This window comes from Lissotriton helveticus, chromosome 2_1, assembly GCF_964261635.1.
Source record: "Lissotriton helveticus chromosome 2_1, aLisHel1.1, whole genome shotgun sequence".
NCBI classification, from domain to species: domain Eukaryota; kingdom Metazoa; phylum Chordata; class Amphibia; order Caudata; family Salamandridae; genus Lissotriton; species Lissotriton helveticus.
The window spans coordinates 374715738-374739968 of record NC_136059.1 but is presented as its reverse complement, the minus strand read 5'-3'; the positions used below and the strand labels follow the sequence as shown (position 1 = coordinate 374739968).

Here is a 24231-nt window from a genome sequence, read left to right as displayed (position 1 = left end):
AATGTTAGCTTATCCACACGTTCTGCCAACATTTCCTTCCCAGACCTCTCTATCTCTAATACCTAATACTCCTTTCTCTACATAATATAGCCTTCGGACTGCACCTGGAGCGGAGAGAACATGCAACGCAAGCACGAAATACATTTCGTAGTTCAGGCCTACTACAGTCAAGTTAACCAAGTCTCAGAGTTCACTTCAGATACATGAATATAGGTGGGCATACTATTTCGAAAAAACTTCCAGATAAATACTAAAATCATTATTACAGATGTGATGCATTTTTAATTTGCATGCAATGTAACCTGAAACATAAGTGTAAATATGTATAAAAACTACATTTCTTCATGATTAGGCTAAACATTAAAATGCACACTTTCTGAATCTCTAGTTTCTACCGTGCATGCACTTAAGGTTCACATTTGAGTGCACCAGTTACATTAATAACATTAGAACACACAACATATATGGTGAAAAGAGCACCATATATTGCGCAGTTGTGACGTGTATGGTTGCAGCTAAAAACGCTGCTCCAAGGCTGTGGTTGCTGTGGTGTGTTTAAGTGCTGTGAATGATGAACTGTAAGAAAACAGAATTCATAAGACTCGCCTTCGTTAACTTTAATACAATCAGGACTCTCCTTCAGAACTGGCTGGGAGATTCTGCAATGTACTGCTTCTGGTAAAGTAATACCGGTATAACCTCTATAGCAGTAATGAGTGCCATGTTTACCCTAAAGCAACACGTCTTGTGAAAATGTTAATGATGAGGTGTATTTTAATGCATTCTGGGTGGATGACACGAGGCGACGAGCAGACATGGGTTGGGGGGGACTGGGGGGAGTTCAAGTCACTAAGATGAAATTGTGTGTTTCGTTGGTGGATAACGTGGAGGGGCAGCTTTTCGGAAACAGTAATCAAAACCCTTCTTGGAAGTCCGAGCTCGTGTTCAACGCGTATTCCTGGAGATGAGTATTTCATTCCACTGGATCCATTTTAGAACAAAAAAAGGCAAAATAACGGGCTCGGGGAGGCTCTTTCAATCCTGAAAATAATCCCCTCCTTTCTCAGAGGACTGGGCGTAATTAATTTAAAGCAGAAAGCGAAACGCCAGTCCAATGATTGTTTTCTGTCATCAGCAAACATTGCATTTCTTTGCAGTTAGTCACAGGGCCTGAGCAGCACGAGCCCCGGCGGCTATCGGGTATCAGCCTGGCCGCGCGTGCCGCAGCAGTGCAGACCCGGCCGGCCGCTCTCCTAGGACAGAAATAGTTAATCTCGGCGAGCAGCGCCGCGGAGGGGGAGTTGCCTGGCCTAGGCAGCAGCAAAAACACGAGCGCGCATTCCTGCTTCTCCTTCAGCTGCCAACATCTGATTAGAAGCAGCGGCGGCGGCAGCACAGTCCGCCCGGCTCTGAGTGGCTGCTCCGGGCTGTCGGGGAGGAGACTGCGGACAGGGAGCCGGGGAGGAGGCACGAGAGCGGCGCAGACTGCCGGACGGTGGCTGCAGGCCCTTGGCAGCGGGAGGAGCCGGCGGACACCCCAGCCCCGGGGGACGTGCGGAGAGCCTGAGGCGTCAAGGACCTGCCTGCTGCCGTGAGTAACCGAGGATGCTGTGTGGCTCGTGCGCTGCCGTGGGGTCAGATGGCAGGGTCTCCCGAGGGGGGCCGGGGCAGGCAGCATGTCACAGCGTGGGGCGGTCATTGTGATGCCCGGCAGGCCCTGGGGGTGAGCCGCATTCTGCAGCACATTCACCGCTCTCCAATGCCTTCCCTCTGCAGCCGTCGCCGGCCAGCAGCTGTGACACCCGCATTTCTTCCGCTTTGTCCCTGCCAGGTTTATTGTATCACGATCTATTTCTAGGGGGTGGCGGCGTGTGCCGCTGGCTGCACACAGCATCACCCTCATTTGTACTCCGCCTTGGTACTGATTTGATGAACAGCCCGTGTGCAGTGGCAATGCATGAATACCTTCGCGTGTTCTGTTAAGAGCACCTATCGTCCTAGTCACTAGAATAGTGCATAGTGGGTCACTGGACAGCAGGCGCATTATGGATGGCGACCTTCCATGCTCGCTTCAGGTGGTGGGGTGTATTTGCAGTCAATTGAAATGGCCCCAAGTAAGCCAGCGATGATGGAATTCAATGACAATTCTCCAGCTGACCAAACTTTGTAGTGTGTCTCTTGTAGTAATGAGCTTTTTATTTAGCAGATGTTTTATGAATTATCACGACCGAGAGCTCTTAAAACGGTTAGACTAGAACATTAACAAACTGGGCATGCCCCTGGGCACTGCCCTTTGAGCTGAGGGCCCGTGTCTTAAATGCACTCATTCCTTAGAATCATATGGATTCTTCCATCGCCTTTCAGGTCTCGGCTAGGGGAGGGCGGGTGACCACCCTCTGGTGTTAATTGTTTTGATAGAGGTGGGATTTTAAGTTTATTTATCTTTGAGCCTTGTACTCAAGCTGCCAACCCATGACAGCTGATACAGTTCACATTCCTTTGGGTTTGGCAAACCTGCCAAGATCACACGTTGAAATGAGCTGTATGTAAGTGTGTGTCTTAACTGTTTGCGATAGATCGGGTATTGGCTTCATGTAAACGATGCAATGGTGGGGGGCGGGGGGGGCATGTTCGTTCTTTAAATGGGGTCCAGATGCCGATGTGTGACGTGGTCTCGTATGTAGTTAGTGTTGCAAGCCTCAGTGGAGTAGAGAGGGACGTGCTGCAGCGGCGCAGGCGGGACCTGGCGTCCATCCATAGCGGCTTGAAGCGTGACTCAGAGGGTGGGGATATGTCAGCACAAACCCGTTTGATGATTTTAAGCGAGCATCAGCTCAAATTTGCTCTAGTGCCTAAAATCCGCTATATTAGCAATTTACAGTGGCCGGGTGACGACTTTTTGTCACCCTGCATTTATTGGCACTAGCGCACGGGGGCTGAGTTTTGAGGGAGACAGCATGCATTTTGAGCATACCTTGCTTGCCTTCACCAAAACATCAACCCCAGGACAGAAAATGTCACGGAGAGCAGTGAATTTGTGGGTCTGGTTTAGATTACCTACCCTTGACAGAAAATATGCGGCTTCCTGCCTGCAGAGACCCAGGCGACCGATTTGGACATATTACGAGCAGACTGAGCAATTACATCACTTGTAAAAGGCGCGCAAGCTTTCTGTTAACCTTGGTGTCAAATACCAAGTGCACGGTTTATGGTAACCCGCGATTTTATTTCCTCAGACCGAATCGTGCGTTTTAGTGCAGTAGTTTTGGTTTGAGAGCCGCTCCACTGGTGATCTGAAGGCGCTTTTGTGTGCCTGGGACCTGCGTTCCAGCTGGAGCGCACCCTGGGGTGCTTGACTTGCGCTATGACAAGCCTGCGAACGCGTCACGTATTGTTTTAAAGCGACGAAGAAGACACCGTTCCTGTGGCGGTGGAATGGTTGTCGCCCTCGGGTGTGATTCGCACCTGACCGTCGTGCGTGACTCCTGGTGCATTCACACCCCGTGACAGACTCCCCGCCGTCTCCCAGGTGGCTGTCGGCTGTCACTGCCTGATGGGCTTATCTCGGTCTGCACACACGGGCTCTGCCCAGGCCGGGCTCAGCCCTCCTCTCGCTCTCGACGTGAACAAACAGCACTCCAACGTGGATTTAATGAAGCGAGCCTGACAAGTAAACGGCACTGTAAACAAGAGTGCATTGTTTCATAATTGGGCAGGGTGACGGGATTACAAGCCCAGCAGCCAATGGGGAGCACTTTTTTTTTTTCTCAGAGGAACCCCACAGATCTGGCTTTTTAAGAACAATCTAAGGCTGTTCTTTTCTTTACAACATTATTTCAGTTCTTTCTCGCAGAGAAGGCAGATTTGTTTACTTTGTATCCAGTTCACCTTGCCTGCAGGAAACCGTTATTTCCTTCATAAAACAAGTATTGAGATAATATTTTAGAAGACTACATCGTTTGCTTCGAGCATGTTAACGTTCATTGCTCCTCTCTGGAAATATGACTTTTAACATAGAATAACTAAGCTACAAACAACAAGGGCACATTTTCACAGGAAAATGGACATTTAGTTTATTGAGATACATTGTTGAAGCTTTGGAGGCTAAAAAAAAACCTGAAGATGCTAGTGATTTAATCTCTGTGTTCTATAAATGTATTCATTCACTACCCCTTCAAGGATCCTCCCCGTCCCAGTCCTTACTATGTGAGGCAGTCCTGTCTCCACCCAGCCATTCAGACCTCCAGAAAACCAAAAGGTTACAGGATACATAAACCCCTCCCACCCATCGCCATGCCTGTTTTTTTTCTGCTCCGATGGCGGTCGGAACGATGGTGCTCCGTGTTCCTGTTTTCCTTTCCGGTTCTCATGTGGGATTTTTGCGGTTACTTGAGTGTTTCTTAAACTTATGTTTCAGATGGTTATTTGCAGTTTTGAATTGTTTCTGTGTTTTTGCATATGCGCGGCCGTACCAGTGCTCCGGTTGGCCGCGCACCTGATCTGAGGCCAGGACGCTCCCCGCGAATGTGCAGGGGCGCAGAGCTCTCCTGGTGTCCTGGCCTTGGGTCGTTCCGGCGCTGGTGTTTACAGGCAGCGTCCGGCCCCTGCAGCCATGTTTGCAGTATGTGGCTGTGGGTGGAGACTGCATGGCTGCCCCTTTGTTGATTTTCAAGTCTCACATTACGAGATTTGGTGTTTTGGGGCAGTATTTATTGGAGGTTGTTGGGCACTTCTGTGTGTGTGTGTTGGGAGTTTCCTGTGGGATTTACTCCCTTTTTACTCGCGATGACTGACGGAGCTTCTTCTCCGGTGCCTGCAAAGGCAGTTTTCAAGCAGCATTATGTCCAGGACCTGCTGGAGGATGATGTTTTGTTGATTTCCTGGGCTGACTTACAGGATTTAATCAATTCTGCTGTCCAGACTGCGCTTCTGGAGCCTTCGGCAAAGAGGTCTAAGGATGATGAGGAGGACATGGACAATTCCCCTAAGGGAAAGTATGTCCAGGGCAAGGTTTTTTCTGACATGCTGTTCCATATTCGGGAGGTGCTTGGTTTTGACCCTAAATCATTGTCTGATGAGGGGTTTTACTCCCAGTATAGTTCCTCTGTGGTGGATGACCTTCCCTTCCATGATGTACTGACTAAGGAATGGCTAGAGGTGGATAAGCAGGGTATTCCTCGCTTTCTGGGGAAGCTGTATCGCCTCACGGACTTTAACATCCAGTTTCCTGCGATTCCCCAGGTCAATTCTCTTTTGTCTTCTATGGCTTCTGCCTCCTCTTTCTCTTTGTCATCAGAGGAAGCTTCCTTGACTGATCCGGTGGAGCAGAAGGTGGAGTCTGCTCTCAAACATTCTTACGCTGCTTCTTATTTTGGGGTGATTGCTAGCCCTTATGCGGCCTATGCCTCACAGGTCCTGCTGATGGATTTTGAGAAGTTGTTTGACTGTCTTGAGGATTAGGGAGACCCTACTCCTGTGTTGTCTCAGATGGAGGACTTAGCGTAATTCCTCTCGGATATAACTTTCATTCCTTGTAGGCCTTCTCCTCAGTGGCCGAGGCGGCGGTGGCTGGTAGGAGGTCTCTCTGGACCAATCCTTGGCGTCTTGAGTCTGTGCAGAAGACTTTGGTCCATAAGCTGCCTTTTGAGGGTCCCCGTCTCTTTGGGGACGCTTTGAATGCAATGGTATAGCGCTCTGCGGAGGAGAAGAAGATGTTGAAGCCTTTTCAGCCCGTGCCTGAAACGAAGTCCTTTTTTCACAAGCAGGGTTTTCAGGGGGTTTGTCTTCTCAGCCCTTTCGTGGTCGGCCCATGGTCGGGGGGCCGTGATCCATTATAAGTCCAGGCCTCAACAGCAGCAACTGCAGCAGAATCCCTCTGGTGCAGGACAGAAGTGACTATGCCGTTGTGGGGGCTCGACTCCATTTGTTTCTGGACCAATGGTCAGCTCTGATTTCTGACCAGTGGGTCTTGTCTGTCATCAGGTCAGATTACCAGATTCCCTTCCGGGGCCCTCCCTCTCTGGATTGTTTTCTAGTTACCCCGTTGTTAAGAGATCCCATGAGGCGGTCTGCCATCTTGTCCGGCGTCACCATGTTGTTGTCAAAGGGGGCTGTTGTGCCGGTTCCAGTGGAGGAAGTGGGCCTGGGGTTCTATTCCCATCTGTTCCTGGTACCACAGCCAGATAGTTCCTTCCGTCTGATCCTGAATCTCCGATCTCTGAACAAGTTAGTGAGGTTGGATCATTTTCGGATTGTCACCTTGCAGTCTGTCATTTCCCTCATCCAGGAGGGAGTTTTTGGCTTCTCTGGACTTGGAAGATGCCTATTTTCACGTTCCAGTCCATCCTGCCAGTCAGCGGTTCTTGAGGTTTGCGGTCCAGGGGATGTATTTCCTGTTTCAGGTTTTGCCGTTCGACCTCACCATTGCTCCCAGGACTTTTACTAAGGTATTGGCTCCTGCTATGGGGGTTTTGCAGCATCCGGGTTTCTCCATGTATCCCTATATTAATGATTGTTCGATCTCTTCTTCCTCCTTTCCTAAGACTCTTCTGGTGATGGAGGCTACGTTGACCCTGTTCCAGGATTTGGGGTTCAAGTTGAATCTGGCCAAATCTCATCTGGATCCTGTTCAGAGACTTCAGTTCATTGGGGGTCTGTTCGACACCTCTCTGGGGGCGGTGTTTCGACCGTCTGTTCGGATCCTTTCCCTGCAGACTCTGTTGCAGTATCTGTTGAGTCGTTCTTCTGCCCCAGCTCGTGTTTAGTTGCGGGTCTAGGGATTGATGGCTGCCACCACTGCTGCGGTTCCTTGGGCTCGCCTGCATCTCAAGCCCTTGGTGACTCATCTGTTGGCTCGGTGGGACTCCTCCTGGGCGGATTACGAGACTCTGGTTCCTCTCTCTCCTGCTCTGGTTCGGGACTTGGACTGGTGGCTTTGCACTCCCAATCTGGAGAAGGGGGTTCGGTTTGTCTTCCACCTCCCCATTTGTTGAAGACAGATGCCTGTCGTTGGGGGTCCACGATGAGGTCCTTGGAGGCCAAGGGTCGGTGATCTCGGAGGGACAGTGCCCATTCCTCGAACTGGCGGGAGTTGGCGGCCATCTGGGAGGCGGTGCAGTACGTTCAGGTTCATCGACATGGGACAAATCTGTTGGTTCGTACTGACAATTATGTGGCTCGTTACTTGAACCGTCGGGGGGGGGGGACCAAGTATGAGTCTCTGAACCTGCTGGCCTCCATGATTTGTGCTTGGGCGGACATTTGAATTTTCATGCGGACGCTTTGAACCGCAATCTTTCATCCTCTGTTCTGTACCATCTCTCTCTTCTTCTGTTCCAGTCCCTTTGTCTTCAGTTCCTGACTCCCTGGGTCAATCTCTTTGCCTCTCCTCACAACGCCCTTTTTGCACGGTTCTGTTAGAAGGTGATGTGTCCTCAGGCTTGGGCTGTGGATGCTCTTTAGATTCCCTCGCCTTCGGGTCTTCTGTATGCCTTCCCTCCTATTCCCCCTACTCCAGAGGGTGCTGCTGAAGATTTGGGGGGCGGGGGGGGTCCTGTTGATTGCTCCTTTCTGGCCTCGCCACCTTTAGTTTCCTCTCCTGTTGCGGCTGGCAGGGGGTCGGTTTGTCCGGCTTCCTTTGAGTCTGGCTCCTCTTCAAAGTCCACTAGTGTCTCTGCCTTACCTTCGTCGTTTGCAGCTGATGGCTTGGTTCTTGAGCGGTTGACATTGGAGTCTTTGGGCTGTTCCTCTGTGGTGGCTCGTGACATCCAGTTGTCACGTTGGCCTTCGACCCTTAAGTGCTATGGTCGTCATTGAGGATCTTTTTTCTCTCGGTGTTCTTCCCATGGGGTGGATCCTGTGCTGGGGGGATCCTGCTTCTGTATTGGATTTTCTCAGGGTTGTTTTTTTGAAGGGCCTTTCTCTTTCCACTTTGTCTGCTCAGCTTGTCGGGGTCCTGGGGCCTCCTTGGAGGTTGTTGTCCTTTTGGTGATTTGGCTTCTTCTGCGTTTTCGGCTTTATCGGCCAGTCTCTCCTGTGATTGTGCCTTCTTGGGATTTACCAAAGTTTTGCGGGGTCTGCAGTTGCCCCCTTTTGAGCCCTTGCTGAAGGCAGACTTGTTATGGTTGTCCGCTAAGGTGGCTTATTTACCGGCCATCACCTCCGCTCATTGGTTGGGTGAGTTGGGTGCCTAGCTTATTTCATTTCCTTATTTACAGTTTCTGCAGGATCGGGTTGTTTTGTGGCTTGATCCGGCTCTTCTGCCTAAGGTTTCTTCGAGTTTCCATTTGCAGCAGGAGGTGATACTTCCTGATTTGCCTGCTGAGGGACATTCCCTTCTTCCTCCTTCTTTGGATGTTCGCAGGGCTCTTCAGATTTACCACCAGCGTTCGCTGGAGTTTCGGATTTCTCCTGCCCTGTTTGTCTCCTGTGGGGGTGTGGCTAAGGGGAAGAAGGTTTCCACACCTACAATAAGTCAGTGGATGTGTTTGGCGGTCTGTCATTCCTATAAATCTTTTGATCTGCCTCCTCCGTCTCAGATGCAGGGTCGTTTGACGCGTTCTGTGTCTGCTTCCTGGGCTGAGGCGGCGGGGGTCTCTATCCAGGAGATTTATAGGGTGGCCACCTGGCAGTCCCATCGCACATTTGTACGGCATTATTGTCTTGATGTTTTGCATGCCTCTACTGACGGTTATTCTGTTGGCGTTTTGAACGCTGCTGTTCGTTGATCATTTGTTTGATTAAAGTTTTGTACTTTTTGCATGGATCCCTGGTGTCTTGCGTTTTTTCTTCTTGTTTCCCTGCTTATGAGTTCCTCACGCAGTAAGGACTGGGAGGAGGAGGACCCATGAGTGGGTAATGTCTTGTTACTTACCGGTAATCTTCATTACCCCGATTAGGGTCCTCCCCGTCACAGCCCTCTTCTCTCCCTTTCTCCCGCTGTGTTTGTGTCTGGGTTTTGTTGATGACAGGGTGGGTGGGAGGGGTTTATGGAACCTATAACCTTTTGGTTTTCTGGCGTTTTGATTGGCTGGGTGGAGGCAGGACTGCCTCACGTAGGAAGGACTGTGACGGGGAGGACCCTAATCTGGGTATTAAAGATTACGGTATGTAACAAGACATTCATCTACTCACCAGCTTTTACTGAGGTGAACTTTCGGCAGAATAAGTTCTCTCTCAGTAACAGATAAGACAGTACGATACTAGAAAATTAGATAATGTAAATAACATGACACCGCTTAGCGTGGAGTCATTACATGTATTAAAATAGTGATTTCTTCTCCGCATGCATGTAGCACAAGGTTCAAGGGTCAGAATGCGAGGCATCAATTTTTGGGTTTTACTGGATTTTTTCAATGAAGCACCTCACATTACGCGCCTCCCATTAAATATTCATTGTCTCAAATTCTTTACAAAAGGAATATGTACACAGTTAATATGTGAGATACAGTGTGAGGGTTTAATGACAGCTGCATTCTGGGCACAATATGTACAACCATAGCCATAAACTTCAGAAAGGTCAGCTAGATTTGCACCCACTAGGTTTTGAAGAGAGGAAAATGGTTTTCAATATCAGAGAAAGTGCGGTTTCAGGAGCGCTTGAGGCTGAGAGACATGAGCAGTCGTTGTACTGGCTGGGAGTCCCTTCTCTTACGTGCATGCCCAGAAAAGGAATTGGCAGGGGAGGACCTTTCCATAAAGTGTGTGATCTGTAGACTTTTCTCTAAGAGGGACCCTCCAGAGATGTTTAGTTTCTGAGAGCAGGTCGAGGGGTATAGAAGCGCAGCACCTTGTAGATTAAACATGCAGTTATATAAGTGCAGTTTGAATCTTTAGGGAGCCATTTGTAGGAGAAGGGGACTGGTGTGATGTATGTGTGTGTTTGAGACAAGCCTTGCATGCAGCACAACCTCGAATGGAGGAACCCAATGAGAAGTGCTTTCTCATAGTAAATGAAGGAATGTACAAAAGATTGCACCGCATTTTTCAGGCTCTCTGGTGGGTAAGAAGCAATTGCAGTTCTTCAAGTTTTGAGTTCGAAAACTGCCTGGTTGATTCTTGGTGTGAGTTTCAGGTTAAAGTTCCCTGCCCAGTTTAATTGCAAAGGAATTTGCAGAAACAACAGTTTGGGTCTTGAAAACCACATATTGATGTACATTTATCCTGCTTTTTCATTTACTACGAAGTTATTTTTGGTGATAATAGATGGAATCTGTTTTTAATCATTTTATTTTTAAATATTGATTTTTTTCTTTTTTAATTTGTTGATTAAGCATGAGAATCGGTTTGTATGATCACAATTTGTAAGAGATGCTAAGGTATAACTGGTTATCATCTACATAGAGATGATACCGAATCCCTTATTTGGTTAGAAGAGACTCAAGGGCTTAAGGTGAATGTTGAAGTGTAAGTGTGCCAAGATTGATGCCCATTGTACACTGAAGGTAACTGGGTCCGTAAAGAGAGAACATTTCCAATTTTAACACATTGATATCTGTTGTCAAGCTATGATTCAACAGGAATGGTGGACTGGAATGGGAAACGGGAAGAGCCCATATATGCCGCGTAAAAATGCCCTGAGAAACGTGCCAACATTTTGGGAAAGTGAGGGGCAAAGTATGGATTAATTTAATTGTTTTTGGGACTTAAGTTTGTGATATATTACCGAAGGATGTGTAGCTGTTTCTCTTTTGTACTGACTCTCAATGTGCTGTGTTCATATTTGCAAGAACTAATAATAAAGATTTTGATAAATAAAAAAAAGATAGGATTCAAACCATTTTAGTACAGTGTCAATTATCCCGAGCTTGTCTTTAAGGGTTTATTTTTGTTTCTTTTTTTAACCATCTTTATTAGAGTTTTTTTATCAACAATACAGTAAGCAGGCCAGCAATTGCTAACCAGTGAGACACATCACTGCAAGCAGTATTCCCGCCGAAGCACTGATAACTGTTTTACATGTTTTCGAGATAATCAGGAGATATAGTTTCCATAAAGTCCACCAACATATGAACAATTCAAACAATAGGCGAAGTCCGCATCAGTCATGTGGAGAAAATTGTAAGGCAATAGGCCATTCCATCCAAGCCCGCTCCTCAACAGACCCTCACGACACTCACCATGATGTGGTAGGCCTTGTTTCTCGTTGTACTTTATACCATGATCAGTGTCCTTGCTGTGCCCTCTAACCTTCCATCTCTGAACATCTGGGAGTGGCTGGGTAGACCAGGGATTGTCCTAGATCTCCTTAATCTAAAAGGTTCTGAGGTTGTTGCAGAGGTCTTGGGAGGGTATGATGTCTGCTGTCTCTGTGTTGGGTTTGGTGAATTCTTTGACCAGGGCTGTTGCGGGCACCGTGCAATCCCCCGGTGCGCCGCAAGGGTGGGGGCCGGTTTTGGGCCCCTGGGGGCTGTTTTTGTTACAGGACCGTTTTTGCAGCATCGCAGCACCTGTAACAAAATCGGCCGAAAATCGGCCCCGGTAAAGAGCTCGTCGCACCCCCAACAGACCCACCCCCCCGGGGGGACGGCCGAGCACTTTGCCAGGGCCGGTTTTCGTTCCCAGTCCGGCCCTGTCTTTGACCACAGTAAAATAATTTGCTATTGAGTGTGCAGCATTGATCCTTTCTTGTAGGGCCACTTTCTTTTTTGTTCTAATAAGGTGGTGGTGTGCAGTGACAGCGGTTTTGAAGGCTGAGTGGTTTTCCAGGGTCTTGCTGTTCCTTCATCTCTTCTCGAACGGACTACAGGTGCTTCTGGACTCATGAAGGGTGGGAGAAAACCAGCAGGCTTTTTTTGGAGTGGCACTTGCCTGGCGCTTTCCTGAGGGAAGACAGTGTGTCAGCTCAGTTGAAGATCCATCGGTGGAAGTTGCGTGCTGAACTATTGGTGTCCACAGAATTCGGAGGTTGTGGTGTGCTGAGGGAGGTGGTCAGCTGTTCTTCGGTGACCTTGTTCCAACTTCTCCGAGGGTAGCGGTGGGCATGGTGGTGTACGGTGGGTTTGGTGAAGGAGAAGTGGGCGCAGCGGTGGTCGGTCCAAAGCAGCATGGTGGTGTGGCTGAAGGTGATGTTGTTACTGACGGAGAAGATGTGGTCGAGCGTGTAGCACCAAATATATTCAGGAAAAGGCAACATTTTATGCCATCTATTCCTAGAAATGGGTGTTGAAATCTGAGATGTCATGGTGGTTCAGAGGAATTATTGCAACATGCAGCATCCGCAGAGTACTGTGTCCATGCATTTGGAATGTTGTTGTAAGTTCAACGTCTAGGCAGGGGCACAAGTAAGATTTAAGAGCTGTGGCCATTGAGCTGAGGCTTGAGAACTCTGGATAATGTCTCTTTGGCTTCATATTTGTTTTGGCAATTTTTGTATCTGCTGCATGTGTACCAGTGGGAAGGTGGGGTTTTATCTTTGAGTTGTTTCGTGATCTCTATGTAATTCTCAAGTTGGCAGAGATAACTATTCTGGCCTAATTTGTCAAAGACAACAGAGTCCAACATGGATTCGGGCCCTTTGTAGGTTTCCAATCAAGGATCTTAAAACTGTATTCTCTGATGTCTAATAGCGTTGAAACCGTGCCTCACGAGTGTTGAAAGTCACATGACAGGTTACCTTTGCAACTGATTGGAAATCTCCGTTTCAAGGGCTTTTCACTTTTATTTAGAGACTGGATATTGGGTGGCAGGTCCATACATTTTGTAAGTCTAGATTTGTTAATATTTACATTGTTGTAATCATAAAAAACGTAGATAATGATAATATGCAATCTGGTAAAGATACTTTTATGAATGTGGTTTGTGTTTATGTAAGGGTGTCAGTATTGCCTGATGTAGATAACAAGGCTAAGGAGCCATTTTTGATTGCTTGAGAGACAAAAATAGATAAAGGGTCTGTACAGCAGCAAACTCTAACAGAAAAAAATGGGACTTGGAAGGGCTAGGCAAACAATGAAAGAGAGATGGGCTTAGGGAGCAAACTTAAAACTCTGGCCAACTTAGCCAACATTTCATCCTTTAGAGATCAAAAATGACTTAGCAATAAAGTAGATAATGGTAAATTCCCCTATGTTAAGTGCTATGAAGTGGCAAAACAAGTAGTAAACACATACATGGGAAGTGTTGAAGGAGTCCTAGAGCAATCAGATGAAAGGCTTTTACCACTGGTGTCATGGAGATTTACCTTATTTTTGGATATACATCTGAGTACCAAATAAATTCCATTGGCATTTTACACTCAGGGTAGCAAAGTTGAGCAGTTATGGGTTTACTCAGGGAGGTGCTTCAGGGTTGGGACACCAAACTCAATAAGACAGATACCAGTCAATAATTATTTTTCGGACAAATGCTTTTAATTAGGAAAATTGTATTTTACTTTTAACACAATATTTTCCATAAAAGTTACATGGTGGCTTTACTATGGTATACTGTTCTTAAGGTAGTCCTTACTAGAAACAAGGGCTACCAGTACTGGCGTAGGCTGCCCCGCATAACAAGTATCGGTATAACTAGTGCAAGCCCAGAGACACTTGTGGATACAATTCTGTTGATGTCCCCCTTGGATCTGCATCAGCTCCCCCAAAGGATAGTTAACAGGTAGACCGTAAAGTATCCAAAGGTTCTCTACTCAGTGCATCATCTTTGTGCTGTACCTTGTGCTTGTCTTCTTAGTCCTCTCAGGCTGGGCCTGCTGCTTGTTGGATGTATTGGAAGCCACACCACGGTGTTGTCAGCATGGCCCCAAGTGAGACTGTGCTGACTGTGGCTCGGCCCTCAGCACATCTAACTCTGGTTTCAGTAATCTTTACCGGACCCTTCACAGACACATCACAAAGTGCAAAGGTTCCCCATAAAGCACTCTGCTCCGAGGGCTACTCTACGGTAACTAAGGAACTAACTAAATAATATGTGGAATTACTGTAGCTGTATATGGAAGTAATTGAGGGCCCTCAAAATTCTGCAAGAAATTCCAACTCCTAGCCCTTTAATCAAATTGGGTAATTCGCCCCTTTAGTAAGTCATTGGGCAGGCCACATCTCCCAAACATGATCAGTCATGGTCTCTCAACAGTGAAGACATTGAGAAGATTAAATAAGTAAATGATGTGACAATGAAGATGATAACTAGTTATTTCTATGTAAACGTGGAGTGCAAATGGATTACAATGGGATGTATGACCTGTAAAGCACCGTGCAGATTAAATAAAAATAGGCAGAGCTTTACTGAGGAGTGTGCAGAAGGCCAGATGCAGAATGATTCAAAATGGCGATTTCAGCTAGCAACTTTATGAAAGAAACACTAAAGGAAAATATCACAAAGGGTATTTATTGATAGACGTTAGGAATGTATATATTTTTTAAGAAACTGTATAGGATTTCTTTGTTAACAGCTGTTACGGAAATGCCTGGAGGGACATTTGAGTGGTGTGTCATGAGATGTACCATAATTTTCAGAAACACAGCCTTACATATGGAAGTCATTTATACTGGTTTTGTTTCACAGGGAGTCACGTAATTTCTAGGGATTTTTTCGTGTTTATTTTAGAGCTATTATAGCAGACTTCATTGTTTATTTTGAGGCAAGGTTTGTTCTCTCCTGGGAAAACTATATTTAATTTATTGATATAAGGACCCACACTCCAGTGGCTATTACAGCAAGCTGTTATGATGAACGGGAATTAAAGTTCCATGTTGGTGTTTCAAAAGTCTTTTAACATATACTGTAAGCCAAGTGAAAAAAGGTATGACCTTTCTATACAAATGTGAAGATATTATGGTGTATTTTAACTTCAGCCCCATTTTTCAGAGTTTAAACAATGAAGGCGTTTGTAAAATTGTAATGAAATGGAATTATTGGCTATGTTAAAGCCCATTCACAAATAAAGTGAACTCATTGAATTTCAACACCCAAGTTTTTTTTGTTAACGACATGGGTAAGATGACCTAGTCCTGCTCAAAGAAAATAGGCCAGTGTTCCCTCCCAAAACAAGGAGTAGCAGATATGCAGGGTTCTGCCCCCTGCTACCACCTATAGTGTTCAGTTGATATGCTCTTATCAGGGGACAACAGAAGCGTCACAGCCCAAGAAGTTAGCTCTATTGTTGCCTGATCGGAGGAGAGCTATTAAGGTAAAAAGCAATTTTTACTAAGCGGTTATACTGGCCTATTCAGAAGTTTCAATTGTTAAATTAGGTAGTAAAATATTTCCACTTTAGATTGATCCTTTTAGCCCTGCCAGGGTGTCACAAGCCAAGTGTTAGGATACGTGGTAGAGACATAGCTGGCACAGAGCATAGATGAAGGATGTTAGTGTGGCATGTGGTGGGGAATTCATTCTAGGGCATCCTCTATGAATTCTTGCCTAGAAGATGTTAGGGGATTTTTTTTTAACTTATCACACAATTCCATGGCATTACAGTCAGAACTCTGTGGCATTTGTCCATTTCCAAGCGCAAGCCCTGAGCCTTCCTTATCGTAACCCTGCTATCCCTAGCCATGGCATTGTCTGATTTCTGGAATGGGTTTACAGTGCGGGTTGGCTCCCCACCACGCCTCTCACCCCTAAATCCCACCTTTTCTCCAGAGGGAAATGCTTTCCCAACACCCCTCTTAAATATGAAGACATTCGCTTCTCGTCCTCACCCTGGAAATACACTTCCTTACACTGTTTGCAGTAGTAGTTTTCTCTTTGCTACCAGAGTGGCAAATGCCATTGAAAAAGTGTGGTCGCAGCTCACACTCTCAATTTAGAGTTCCCCACTATAATAAGGAAGCCGTTGTGTGCTTCAGTGATATCACAGCAATCTACAACCACATGTATTATATATTTTGCAGCAGAAAACAAGCGTTGGCAATGCAAATAGGCCTGGCTTTAAAGAATGTTGTATGATAATATGAGGCATTAGAAATAAATCGCATGGGTATAGATATATATTGTGTAGAAGCAAGGAACTATATAATAATATTGGTGTAGATTAAAAGGTCAATTGAACGTTGCACTTTCAAGCCAGACCTAAAAATCCATGGTAGTTAATGACTGCACACCTCCCATCTTTGCTGTGGCCAAAGAAAACATACATTATCTAGTTACCTAAGACCCTTCAATAGCATTTCGCTGTCATGTGTATGCCTCCTAGAAGTTCAAGCTTAGGCAGCTGAATAAATAAACAAAATGATCACAGCTGCGTGGAGGACAAGCACTTTTTCGTGGAAGCACACAACTCACGGCTTATCAAAACATGTACTCCCGGCTCACAACATGTGGGCGGAGGAAAAGCCTCTTTCTAGTGATGTTCACATATTTGTTTGGCGACAGCTGCGCTGTAGAATCAGGCAAAAAGCTTATTTCAAATCCAGGATTCACATATATTGCTGTCAAAGGAAGCCATACATGTCAGTAGCACATGCAGTACATCATTAAATATGGATTGTTATCAGCACTGTGCATCCGATCCACTTTGGAGTTCTACATGACATAAACAGTTCATCCTTTGCTTTCCTTGTCTAAAATGTCACTCAGAGCCCCACAGTAGCATCTCACCACCATTCATGATACCGACCAATCTACTAATCCCAATCAGATGTTGGCTTGCAGAAGCTAAATATTTTCTTGATAGTCAAGCTGGAGTAGGATCGTTCCTCAGATGAAAATACCCCACTACAGGCCTGATTAAGAGCTGCACCATATAGGTGGGGTGGAAACTCTACACCCTAAACATCGGGCAGCAATATCCATCAGTACCGTGCAATTACAAGTGAATCCCCATGGCAATGGGGAATAGCCACACAGACCCCGTTTTCCGAGCCAAATTCCACATAGCGTTCCCTGTTCAGTGTGTGTTAACGCTCTCATTGACCACCTGCTCTAAGCAGCATCCCTTAATAACCCAGACTGGCTGCTATGTTTGAGTTCATTTCTGTTCACGTTTGCAAAATTTGATCTAGTGTTATGTGCAATTTTAAATCTTGCTTTCCTTTTAAGTGAAGACATTTGTGACACATTCATTGTACTTGATGGAGTTTAGTTTACTGGGCGGGGAATGTTTCCCTTTGGTACAGGTGTTTGTTCATTTTCAAGGGAAGGCACCAGCACTTACCGGCAGATTACCGCTAGCAATTTTCACAAAAAAACCATGCTGTCCTATTCAACAAATATTACAGCTTGCTTTACAAAGCTCTTGTTTGGTATGTCAATAGGCTTGGCATAGCAAAATTAGAGTATTCCCCCGGTGCGAATGTTCATCTATCACCAATGTATTGTACGGAGTGGAACACGGTACATTCTTAGGTAATTTATTTTCCAAAGAAAACGGGTATTTAAACTCAGTTTTCAACGTTTTGTGGTAACAGGGATTGAGGTAAGAGGTATTCCAGCGGAATCCCAACAGCAGGGTCTTGTAGCAACATGGAGCACTGTAAACAATCACATGGAAACCGGCCTTTGCAACAGCTGTTGATGATTTTAAAGGCTGGAGTTAATCTCCAGCCATTTTAAAATGAGTGTTTATAAGCGCTAAGGAAGGGTGGGACATATGGAGTTAACCTGAGGAAATCAGAGCTTAGAATGGCTTTCCTAGTGTGTTTTGGTGAACCTCTAGTCTAAAACATTGCTTGACTGTAAAATACAGGATTGTTCTTCTACATCTTTGACTTTGCATTATACTTCTGATGAGAGTATTGTACACAGGTACCATCTGTTTCCCCAGGATTGACCTTTGTTTCCCCTGACGGGGCCCTTGCTCTCAGGCTTCTCTCTGTAGTTTCCATTACTTGCCCTTCTCCTATTCCCCCATAGCAAAAATTGAGTTATTGCTGAATTAGTATTGCGACAATATCAAATCTGTGATGCCATTGTGTGGAAGGGAATCCATGGGTGTGTGATGTCGCTTTCATGAACCCGGTAATTTTTGTGAGTTGATGTCTTTGTTAGGGTAATTTTTTGGGAGTGAAATTTTGGCAGAAGCAGTATCGGTTTCAGTACAGTGTACCCAAAATCAGATATTAGCGTACAAACAAGTGTAACCCATTGTGGTATTGGTTCGTATGTGTCGTATTGTGCGCGTGGATTGTCTCGTGGTATGATAGTGTATGATAGCGCGTGTTTGTGTGTGTACGTGTGGAGTGTGTGGAATGCGTGGGATACGAGAAGGTTTATGTCATAGGGAAGGCAGTTGCTGAAAGAGGAGGGTTGGAGGTTGGAGGTGTGTTCGGTGTCGCTGTATTTGTATTACATAGAATAAAGAAGTAAGGAATTGGAATTACCTACGTCATCTTTTCTACACATGGCGACGACGAGCGGGATTCAGCGGCACTGAGCACAAATTCCTTGTGGATTATTTTTTTCTCTAAAAAAAAAAAACCACGTTGGATTTACTAATACCACAAATTGTTTACCGATTTTCAAATCTATTCTAAGGCGCTCTTTAACCTTCATCTCAAGAGAAACTCTATACTAGCAAAATTTGGCTCGGAACCTTTACCTTCGGTAATGTTTATCTATTGCCGTTACATCTTGCATCTTTCAAGCGGCTGAAGTGTTTTCATCAATGCGTGAGTAGATTGAGCGTGAGCGTACTATGACGCACGTTCTTACTTCATCCTAGCAACTGGATAATACGAAAGACACGCTTTTGCTTACAAGATTCTGTAGTGTCATTAACGTCTGCATCATCACGCACTACTACGCAATATGACGGCCATTTTTAATTTTGTTTAAAGGTATCCTAGCAACAAGTACCGAGCGCCGAATAAATTAATTATCTTTACATCGTGTGCATTAAGGAGCTTTTATCGTTCAGCGCTTAATACATGGAAGTAAGCGTTTATTTCTCTATTGACTTTTCCTGGCTATTGAACTTAATGTTTAAATCTACTGGATTATTTGGATCTACAAGCCAATCTCCCTTTGAGAAGAATTGAAATAAAAACTGTGGTGAACTGTTTGCCCAAATTGAAGTACAACAAAGGATACTACTGGAATTTTGGGGAACATTTTGGGCAAGAATTGAATTTTGGAAAGAATTTTTTTTAATTATTTCTTTTGAAGCAATTGCATTGTATTTCCTTTACGTATTTAAAATGTCTTCAATTCATCCACCGCCATTTTTTTTAGCGGAATGTGGTGAACCCCCTATTGCATGGGACTTATGGGTTGACATGTTTGAAGCTTATGTAGAGGTTTTAGACGAAGAAGAATGTTCACAGGAAAGGAAAGTGTCTTTACTTAAACATAGACTAGGTGCAGTAGGTTTAAGGGAGTTTAAGAATTTACCTAAAATTGAGAATGCTGGTGATATGGGTGTTTATCAATGTGCTGTTAAACAAATGCAGGAAAGATTTGGGAGGAAAATTAATGTCGTTATGGAAAGGTTTAAGTTTTATTCGAGGACTCAAAAGGTGGATGAGTCGATTGATCAGTATGTTTCAGTCCTGAGAGGTTTGGCTGTTATGTGTGAGTTTGAAAGTATGACATATGACCAGGTTTTACGTGACCAAATTCTTATGAAAACTAAATCTAAAAAAATTCAAGAAAAGTTATGGTCATCAGGTAGTACTTCATTAAAAAATGCCATTGAAGTGGCTAAGGTGTAGAAATCTCGGACCAATGTATTCGTGAAGTTAGAAATGAGAAAAATGATTCTGAATCTGGTTCAGTCAACGTGATAAATAAGGATGACAAATCCAAGTACAAGAATGATAATAAGTCGTTTAGTAATTACTCTAACAAGAAAAGTAACGAGAAAAGTTATGAGAAAAGTAATGAACAAAAGAAATTTGTATGCTATAGGTGCGGATCTAGCAACCATTTAGCAAATTATAAGTGGTGTCCTGCACTTGACAAAATATGCACCAACTGTAAAAAAAAAAAAGGACATTTTACTAGAGTATGTCACAACTTTAAAGCTAAAGTTAATTGTGTCCAAGAAGATGATCAAGATGATATTTTTCACGTTGTAGGGGAAATTTGCAGTGTGCATGATGAGTCAATTAAGGGGACGAGTAAAGTTAGAAAGCTACCATCATGTATCGTCAACATTGACGGTCTGGAAGTTAAAATAATGGTAGACTCTTGTGCATGGTATACCATTATGGGCATGGATTCATTTAAAACACTGTGGCCGAACAGACCATTATTGGAATCGGATGTACATCCTGGAAGTTATACTGGACATAAAATACCTTTAGAAGGTTTCATTTTGGCTAAGATTAGTTTTGGACATAATTCCTGTCAAGGTAAAATATATGTGGCTAACAAAGGTGCAACTATTTTAGAATGGCCACACATAACAGACTTGGGTATGAAAATTTATCCTAGTTTAGATTGTCCTGTTTATTCTATTCAGGATGACTGTCGTGAGATGAACAACTATTCATTTCTTAAAGAAAAATTTCCTGATGTATTTTCCAATAGCATCGGCAAGATGGTTGGATTTAAACATAGAATTATTCTAAGAGAAGGTGCGTGTCCCGTGAGACAAAAACTTAGGAACATACCTATTAGTTACAGAGAAAAATTGGGTGAAATACAAAAAAAATTATGCAAGGATGAAATTATTGAACCAGTTGAGAGTTCAGACTGGGTTTCTCCAGTGGGGATTTCCCTTAAGTCCAATGGCGATTTGCGCTTATGTGTCGATTTAAGATGCCTAAATGACGCCATTTGGGTTGATACATTTCCTCTTCCGAATTTACAAGAACTTACATCTTCTGTTGGTGGGTCCTCTTGGTTTTCCAAGATAGATTTGACAAGTGCGTATCACCAAATTGTTTTAGATGAAGATTCTAAGCATTGTACTGCATTCATTACCACAGAAGGAATGTTTAGATATAAACGTATGCCGTTTGGCCTTGCAAGCGCGTCTGCAGTGTTTCAAAGAGAAATGTGTAGAATTTTGCAAGGGATTAAAAATGCAAAGGTATTTCAAGATGACATTTTAATAAATGGAAGAAATAAGGAATGTCATGATGAAAATGTATATGCTGTATTAGAAGCATTGAAGAATAGTGGGTTAACTATCAAAAATGAAAAGTGTATCTTTGGAAAACCTGAAGTAGAGTATTTAGGACATGTCATATCCAAGGATGGTATTCGACCAAAAATTGGTCATGTGGATGCAATTCTAGCTGTTCCTGAGCCTACAAATAAGGAACAATTAATGTCGTTCCTAGGATTAACAGAGTTTTGCTCTCGTTTTATTGAAAATTATGCATCTAAAGTTGAACCATTAAGATTGTTGTTAAAAAAGGGTGTAACATTTGCATGGGAAGAGCAACAAAAAATGTGTTTTGAAAGAGTGAAAAAAGAGATTCTCACAACACCGTGTTTGAAACCCTTCTTACCAACTGCTGAATGTGTATTGTCTGTGGATGCGTCTGGGTATGGCATTGGTGCGGTATTCTCTCAACATATCAAATCAGAGAAATGGGTAGTTGCGTATGCTTCCCGCACGTTGACAAAATCAGAACGCAATTATTCTGTAATAGAGAAGGAGTTGTTGGCTGCTTCATGGGCTGCTGAGAGATTTAGGATGTATGTGTGGGGGAGGAAGTTCAAAATTTGTACTGATCATAAACCCTTGGTAAATATTTTGAGACCTGAAGGTGGGAAGAATTTAACTCCTAGGTTAGCTCGCTTAGCTTCAAAGTTGCAAATGTTCAGTTTTGATATAGAATATATTCCTGGTAAGGATAACGTGGTTGCGGATGGTCTTTCAAGATTACCAAATGTAGTTTCGACAGGTACTGAAATCAACAGTGATGGCGAAATAGCTTTTACCATCAAGGATGTATTTCTGATTGATGAAAAGGATGTTAATAACATATTATCCGAAGCGTCATGGATGTGCGAGATGGACAAGGATATTGTTTTGAAAGAGGTTAAACAATTCATAATAAATGGTTGGCCAAGAGAGTCTAACTTACGGGGTGAATGTGCTGCATTTTGGAAAGTCAAAGAGGAACTGTGTGTTGTTAAAGATATTGTTTTAAGAGGTGACAGAATTGTTCCACCATTTAGTTTAAGAGAGAATATTGTTGAGAAGAGTCACATGGGGCACGGTGGTATGTCCAGTACATAAAGGAGGATTAAAGAGTGGTTTTGGTGGCCAGGAGTTAATTCTATGGTGGATCGTTTAGTGAGAAATTGTAAAGTTTGTTGTACCAGTGATAAGGTGGCAAAGCCGTTAGTGTGCCTTTAACTATGGTGGAGTTACCCGAGTATCCATGGCAAAAAGTTGCTATTGATTTTATGGGTCCATTTTCAGCTTTATCAGTAAAGGATTGTTATGCCATTGTATTAGTCGATTATTATTCGAAGTGGCCTGAGGTGAGAATGGTAAATGGGATGACTACTGATGTGGTCATTGAGTTTTTAGAAGATGTATTTTCAAGGGAAGGAGTTCCGGAAGTTCTTGTTTTGGATAATGGGCCTCAGTTTGTGCCACAAAAAATGGAAGAATTTTTAATGGTGATGGGCATCAAGCATATTAAATCATCACTATATCATCCCGAGGGCAATGGTCAAGTCGAGCGCTTCAATAGGGTGGTCAAGGAAGTGATTGAATTAGCATTGAGTGCAGGCTTACCCTGGAGAAAAGCTCTACAAGAAAGATTGACAGCATACCGTGTCACCCCGCATTCTGCTACAGGAAAGACACCCTTTGAGGTTTTAAGAGGTAGGAAACCATTCACTGGATTAGTTCCATGGTAGTTGAGGAAAAGGAATGGTAAAGTGCAGTGCAATAACAACAATATTGATAAAGAAATTAGGTCTGAGGTCAAAAAGTATCAGGATCGTAGTCAGCAGTATCATGGAGGTAGATGTAGTTGGCCGTTGGTTAAGATAGGTCAAATGGTTCGGGTAAAGAATCCTAGAATTGTGTTGAAGGGTGAAAGCGTATGGTCTAAACCCCTGGAAGTAATGAAAGTGTTTGGAAGTGCAGTAGAGTTGGAGGACGGTAAGAGATGGAATTTTCGCCAATTGAGTCTTTGCAATGGGAAGGATGGTGGGGTAGGTACACGGTCTGGTGATGATGAAGGAGTGTGTAGCGGATATATGTTAGGTGATGATTTTGGACTGATGAGGGAAGTGGTGTCAACTGGAAGTACGAGTAGTTGTAATGTCAGATGTGACACATCTGGTCGAGATGTAATCAGGAGTAGGAGTGGTGTTAGTGATGTTATTGAATCTTGTTCCACTCATACCAATATGGGTGTTGAAGGTGAGGCTTTACGCCATGTTAATAGAACAAGGAAGTTGCCTGTTCGGTTTTCTGATTTTAAGTTAGGGTAACTTTTAGTCAGTGTTGTGTAAATTGTTGAGGAGGAGGGTGTGTGGTATTGGTTCGTATGTGTCGTATTGTGCGCGTGGATTGTCTCGTGGTATGATAGTGTATGATAGCGCGTGTTTGTGTGTGCACGTGTGGAGTGTGTGGAATGCGTGGGATACGAGAAGGTTTATGTCATAGGGAAGGCAGTTGCTGAAGGAGGAGGGTTGGAGGTTGGAGGTGTGTTCGGTGTCGCTGTATTTGTATTACATAGAATAAAGAAGTAAGGAACTGGAATTGCCTACGTCATCTTTTCTACACCCATCTGAACTTTAAGAGCCCAAAACTAAACTTATTCTAAGTGCAGCATTTAATTCAGGTGTCACCTACATTTCCTACTCATGCACAAACACAAACATACTCCATACGATAAAGGCATACCTCCTTTTTTCTCTGAGCCACAACAACACTGTTGTATTTAACAGTATGTGTAGGAAAGTGGGTATCTGTTGCAGTAACCCTCCCACGTTTTGCTAGATTTCTGATGCACTTTGACTGAGTGTGCCCGGGGTCCCTGCCAATCAGATTCCCAGGGTCTGTGTTCTTTCCCTAACCTGTACCATTGTTCCCACAATTGGCACAACTCTGGCCTACCTGTAAACCCATTGTAAGGGTTACCTATGGTGCCAAGGGCCTGATAACCAAAGAAAGGTATTATACCACCCTCAGAGACCTCTCACCACAAACCTGCACCACTGCTATTGCAACCTGCATGTTTTGGTGCAGCTGAAGGCAAAGAGTTGACGTGACACGGATGAAGAGTTGACATGACACACATCCGTGTGTGCCATGCCTACCAGTCACTGCATGAGGCATAGGTAAGTCACCCGTAAGGCTGTGTGCACTATACCTCATGTGAGGACCTATTGGCATGTGCAGATAGGCCCCTATAATATCTAAGTCCATTCTTG

At 44.3% G+C, this 24231-nt stretch overlaps 1 protein-coding gene across 5 annotated transcripts in view; it reads left to right on the top strand.

The window, feature by feature from the left end:
• The first annotated feature begins 1206 nt into the window (after positions 1-1206).
• The window catches only part of DAB2 (DAB adaptor protein 2), a 313212-nt gene continuing 290187 nt past the window's right edge, over positions 1207-24231 (top strand). For 2 of the 5 annotated variants that reach the window (XM_078674994.1, XM_078674993.1), the window contains exon 1: positions 1348-1591. The gene's annotated coding sequence lies outside the window, so the exon portion shown is untranslated. Of the gene's footprint in view, positions 1592-24231 lie in introns of all 5 variants that reach the window. The other 3 variants (XM_078674996.1, XM_078674997.1, XM_078674995.1) reach the window with 3 other exon arrangements.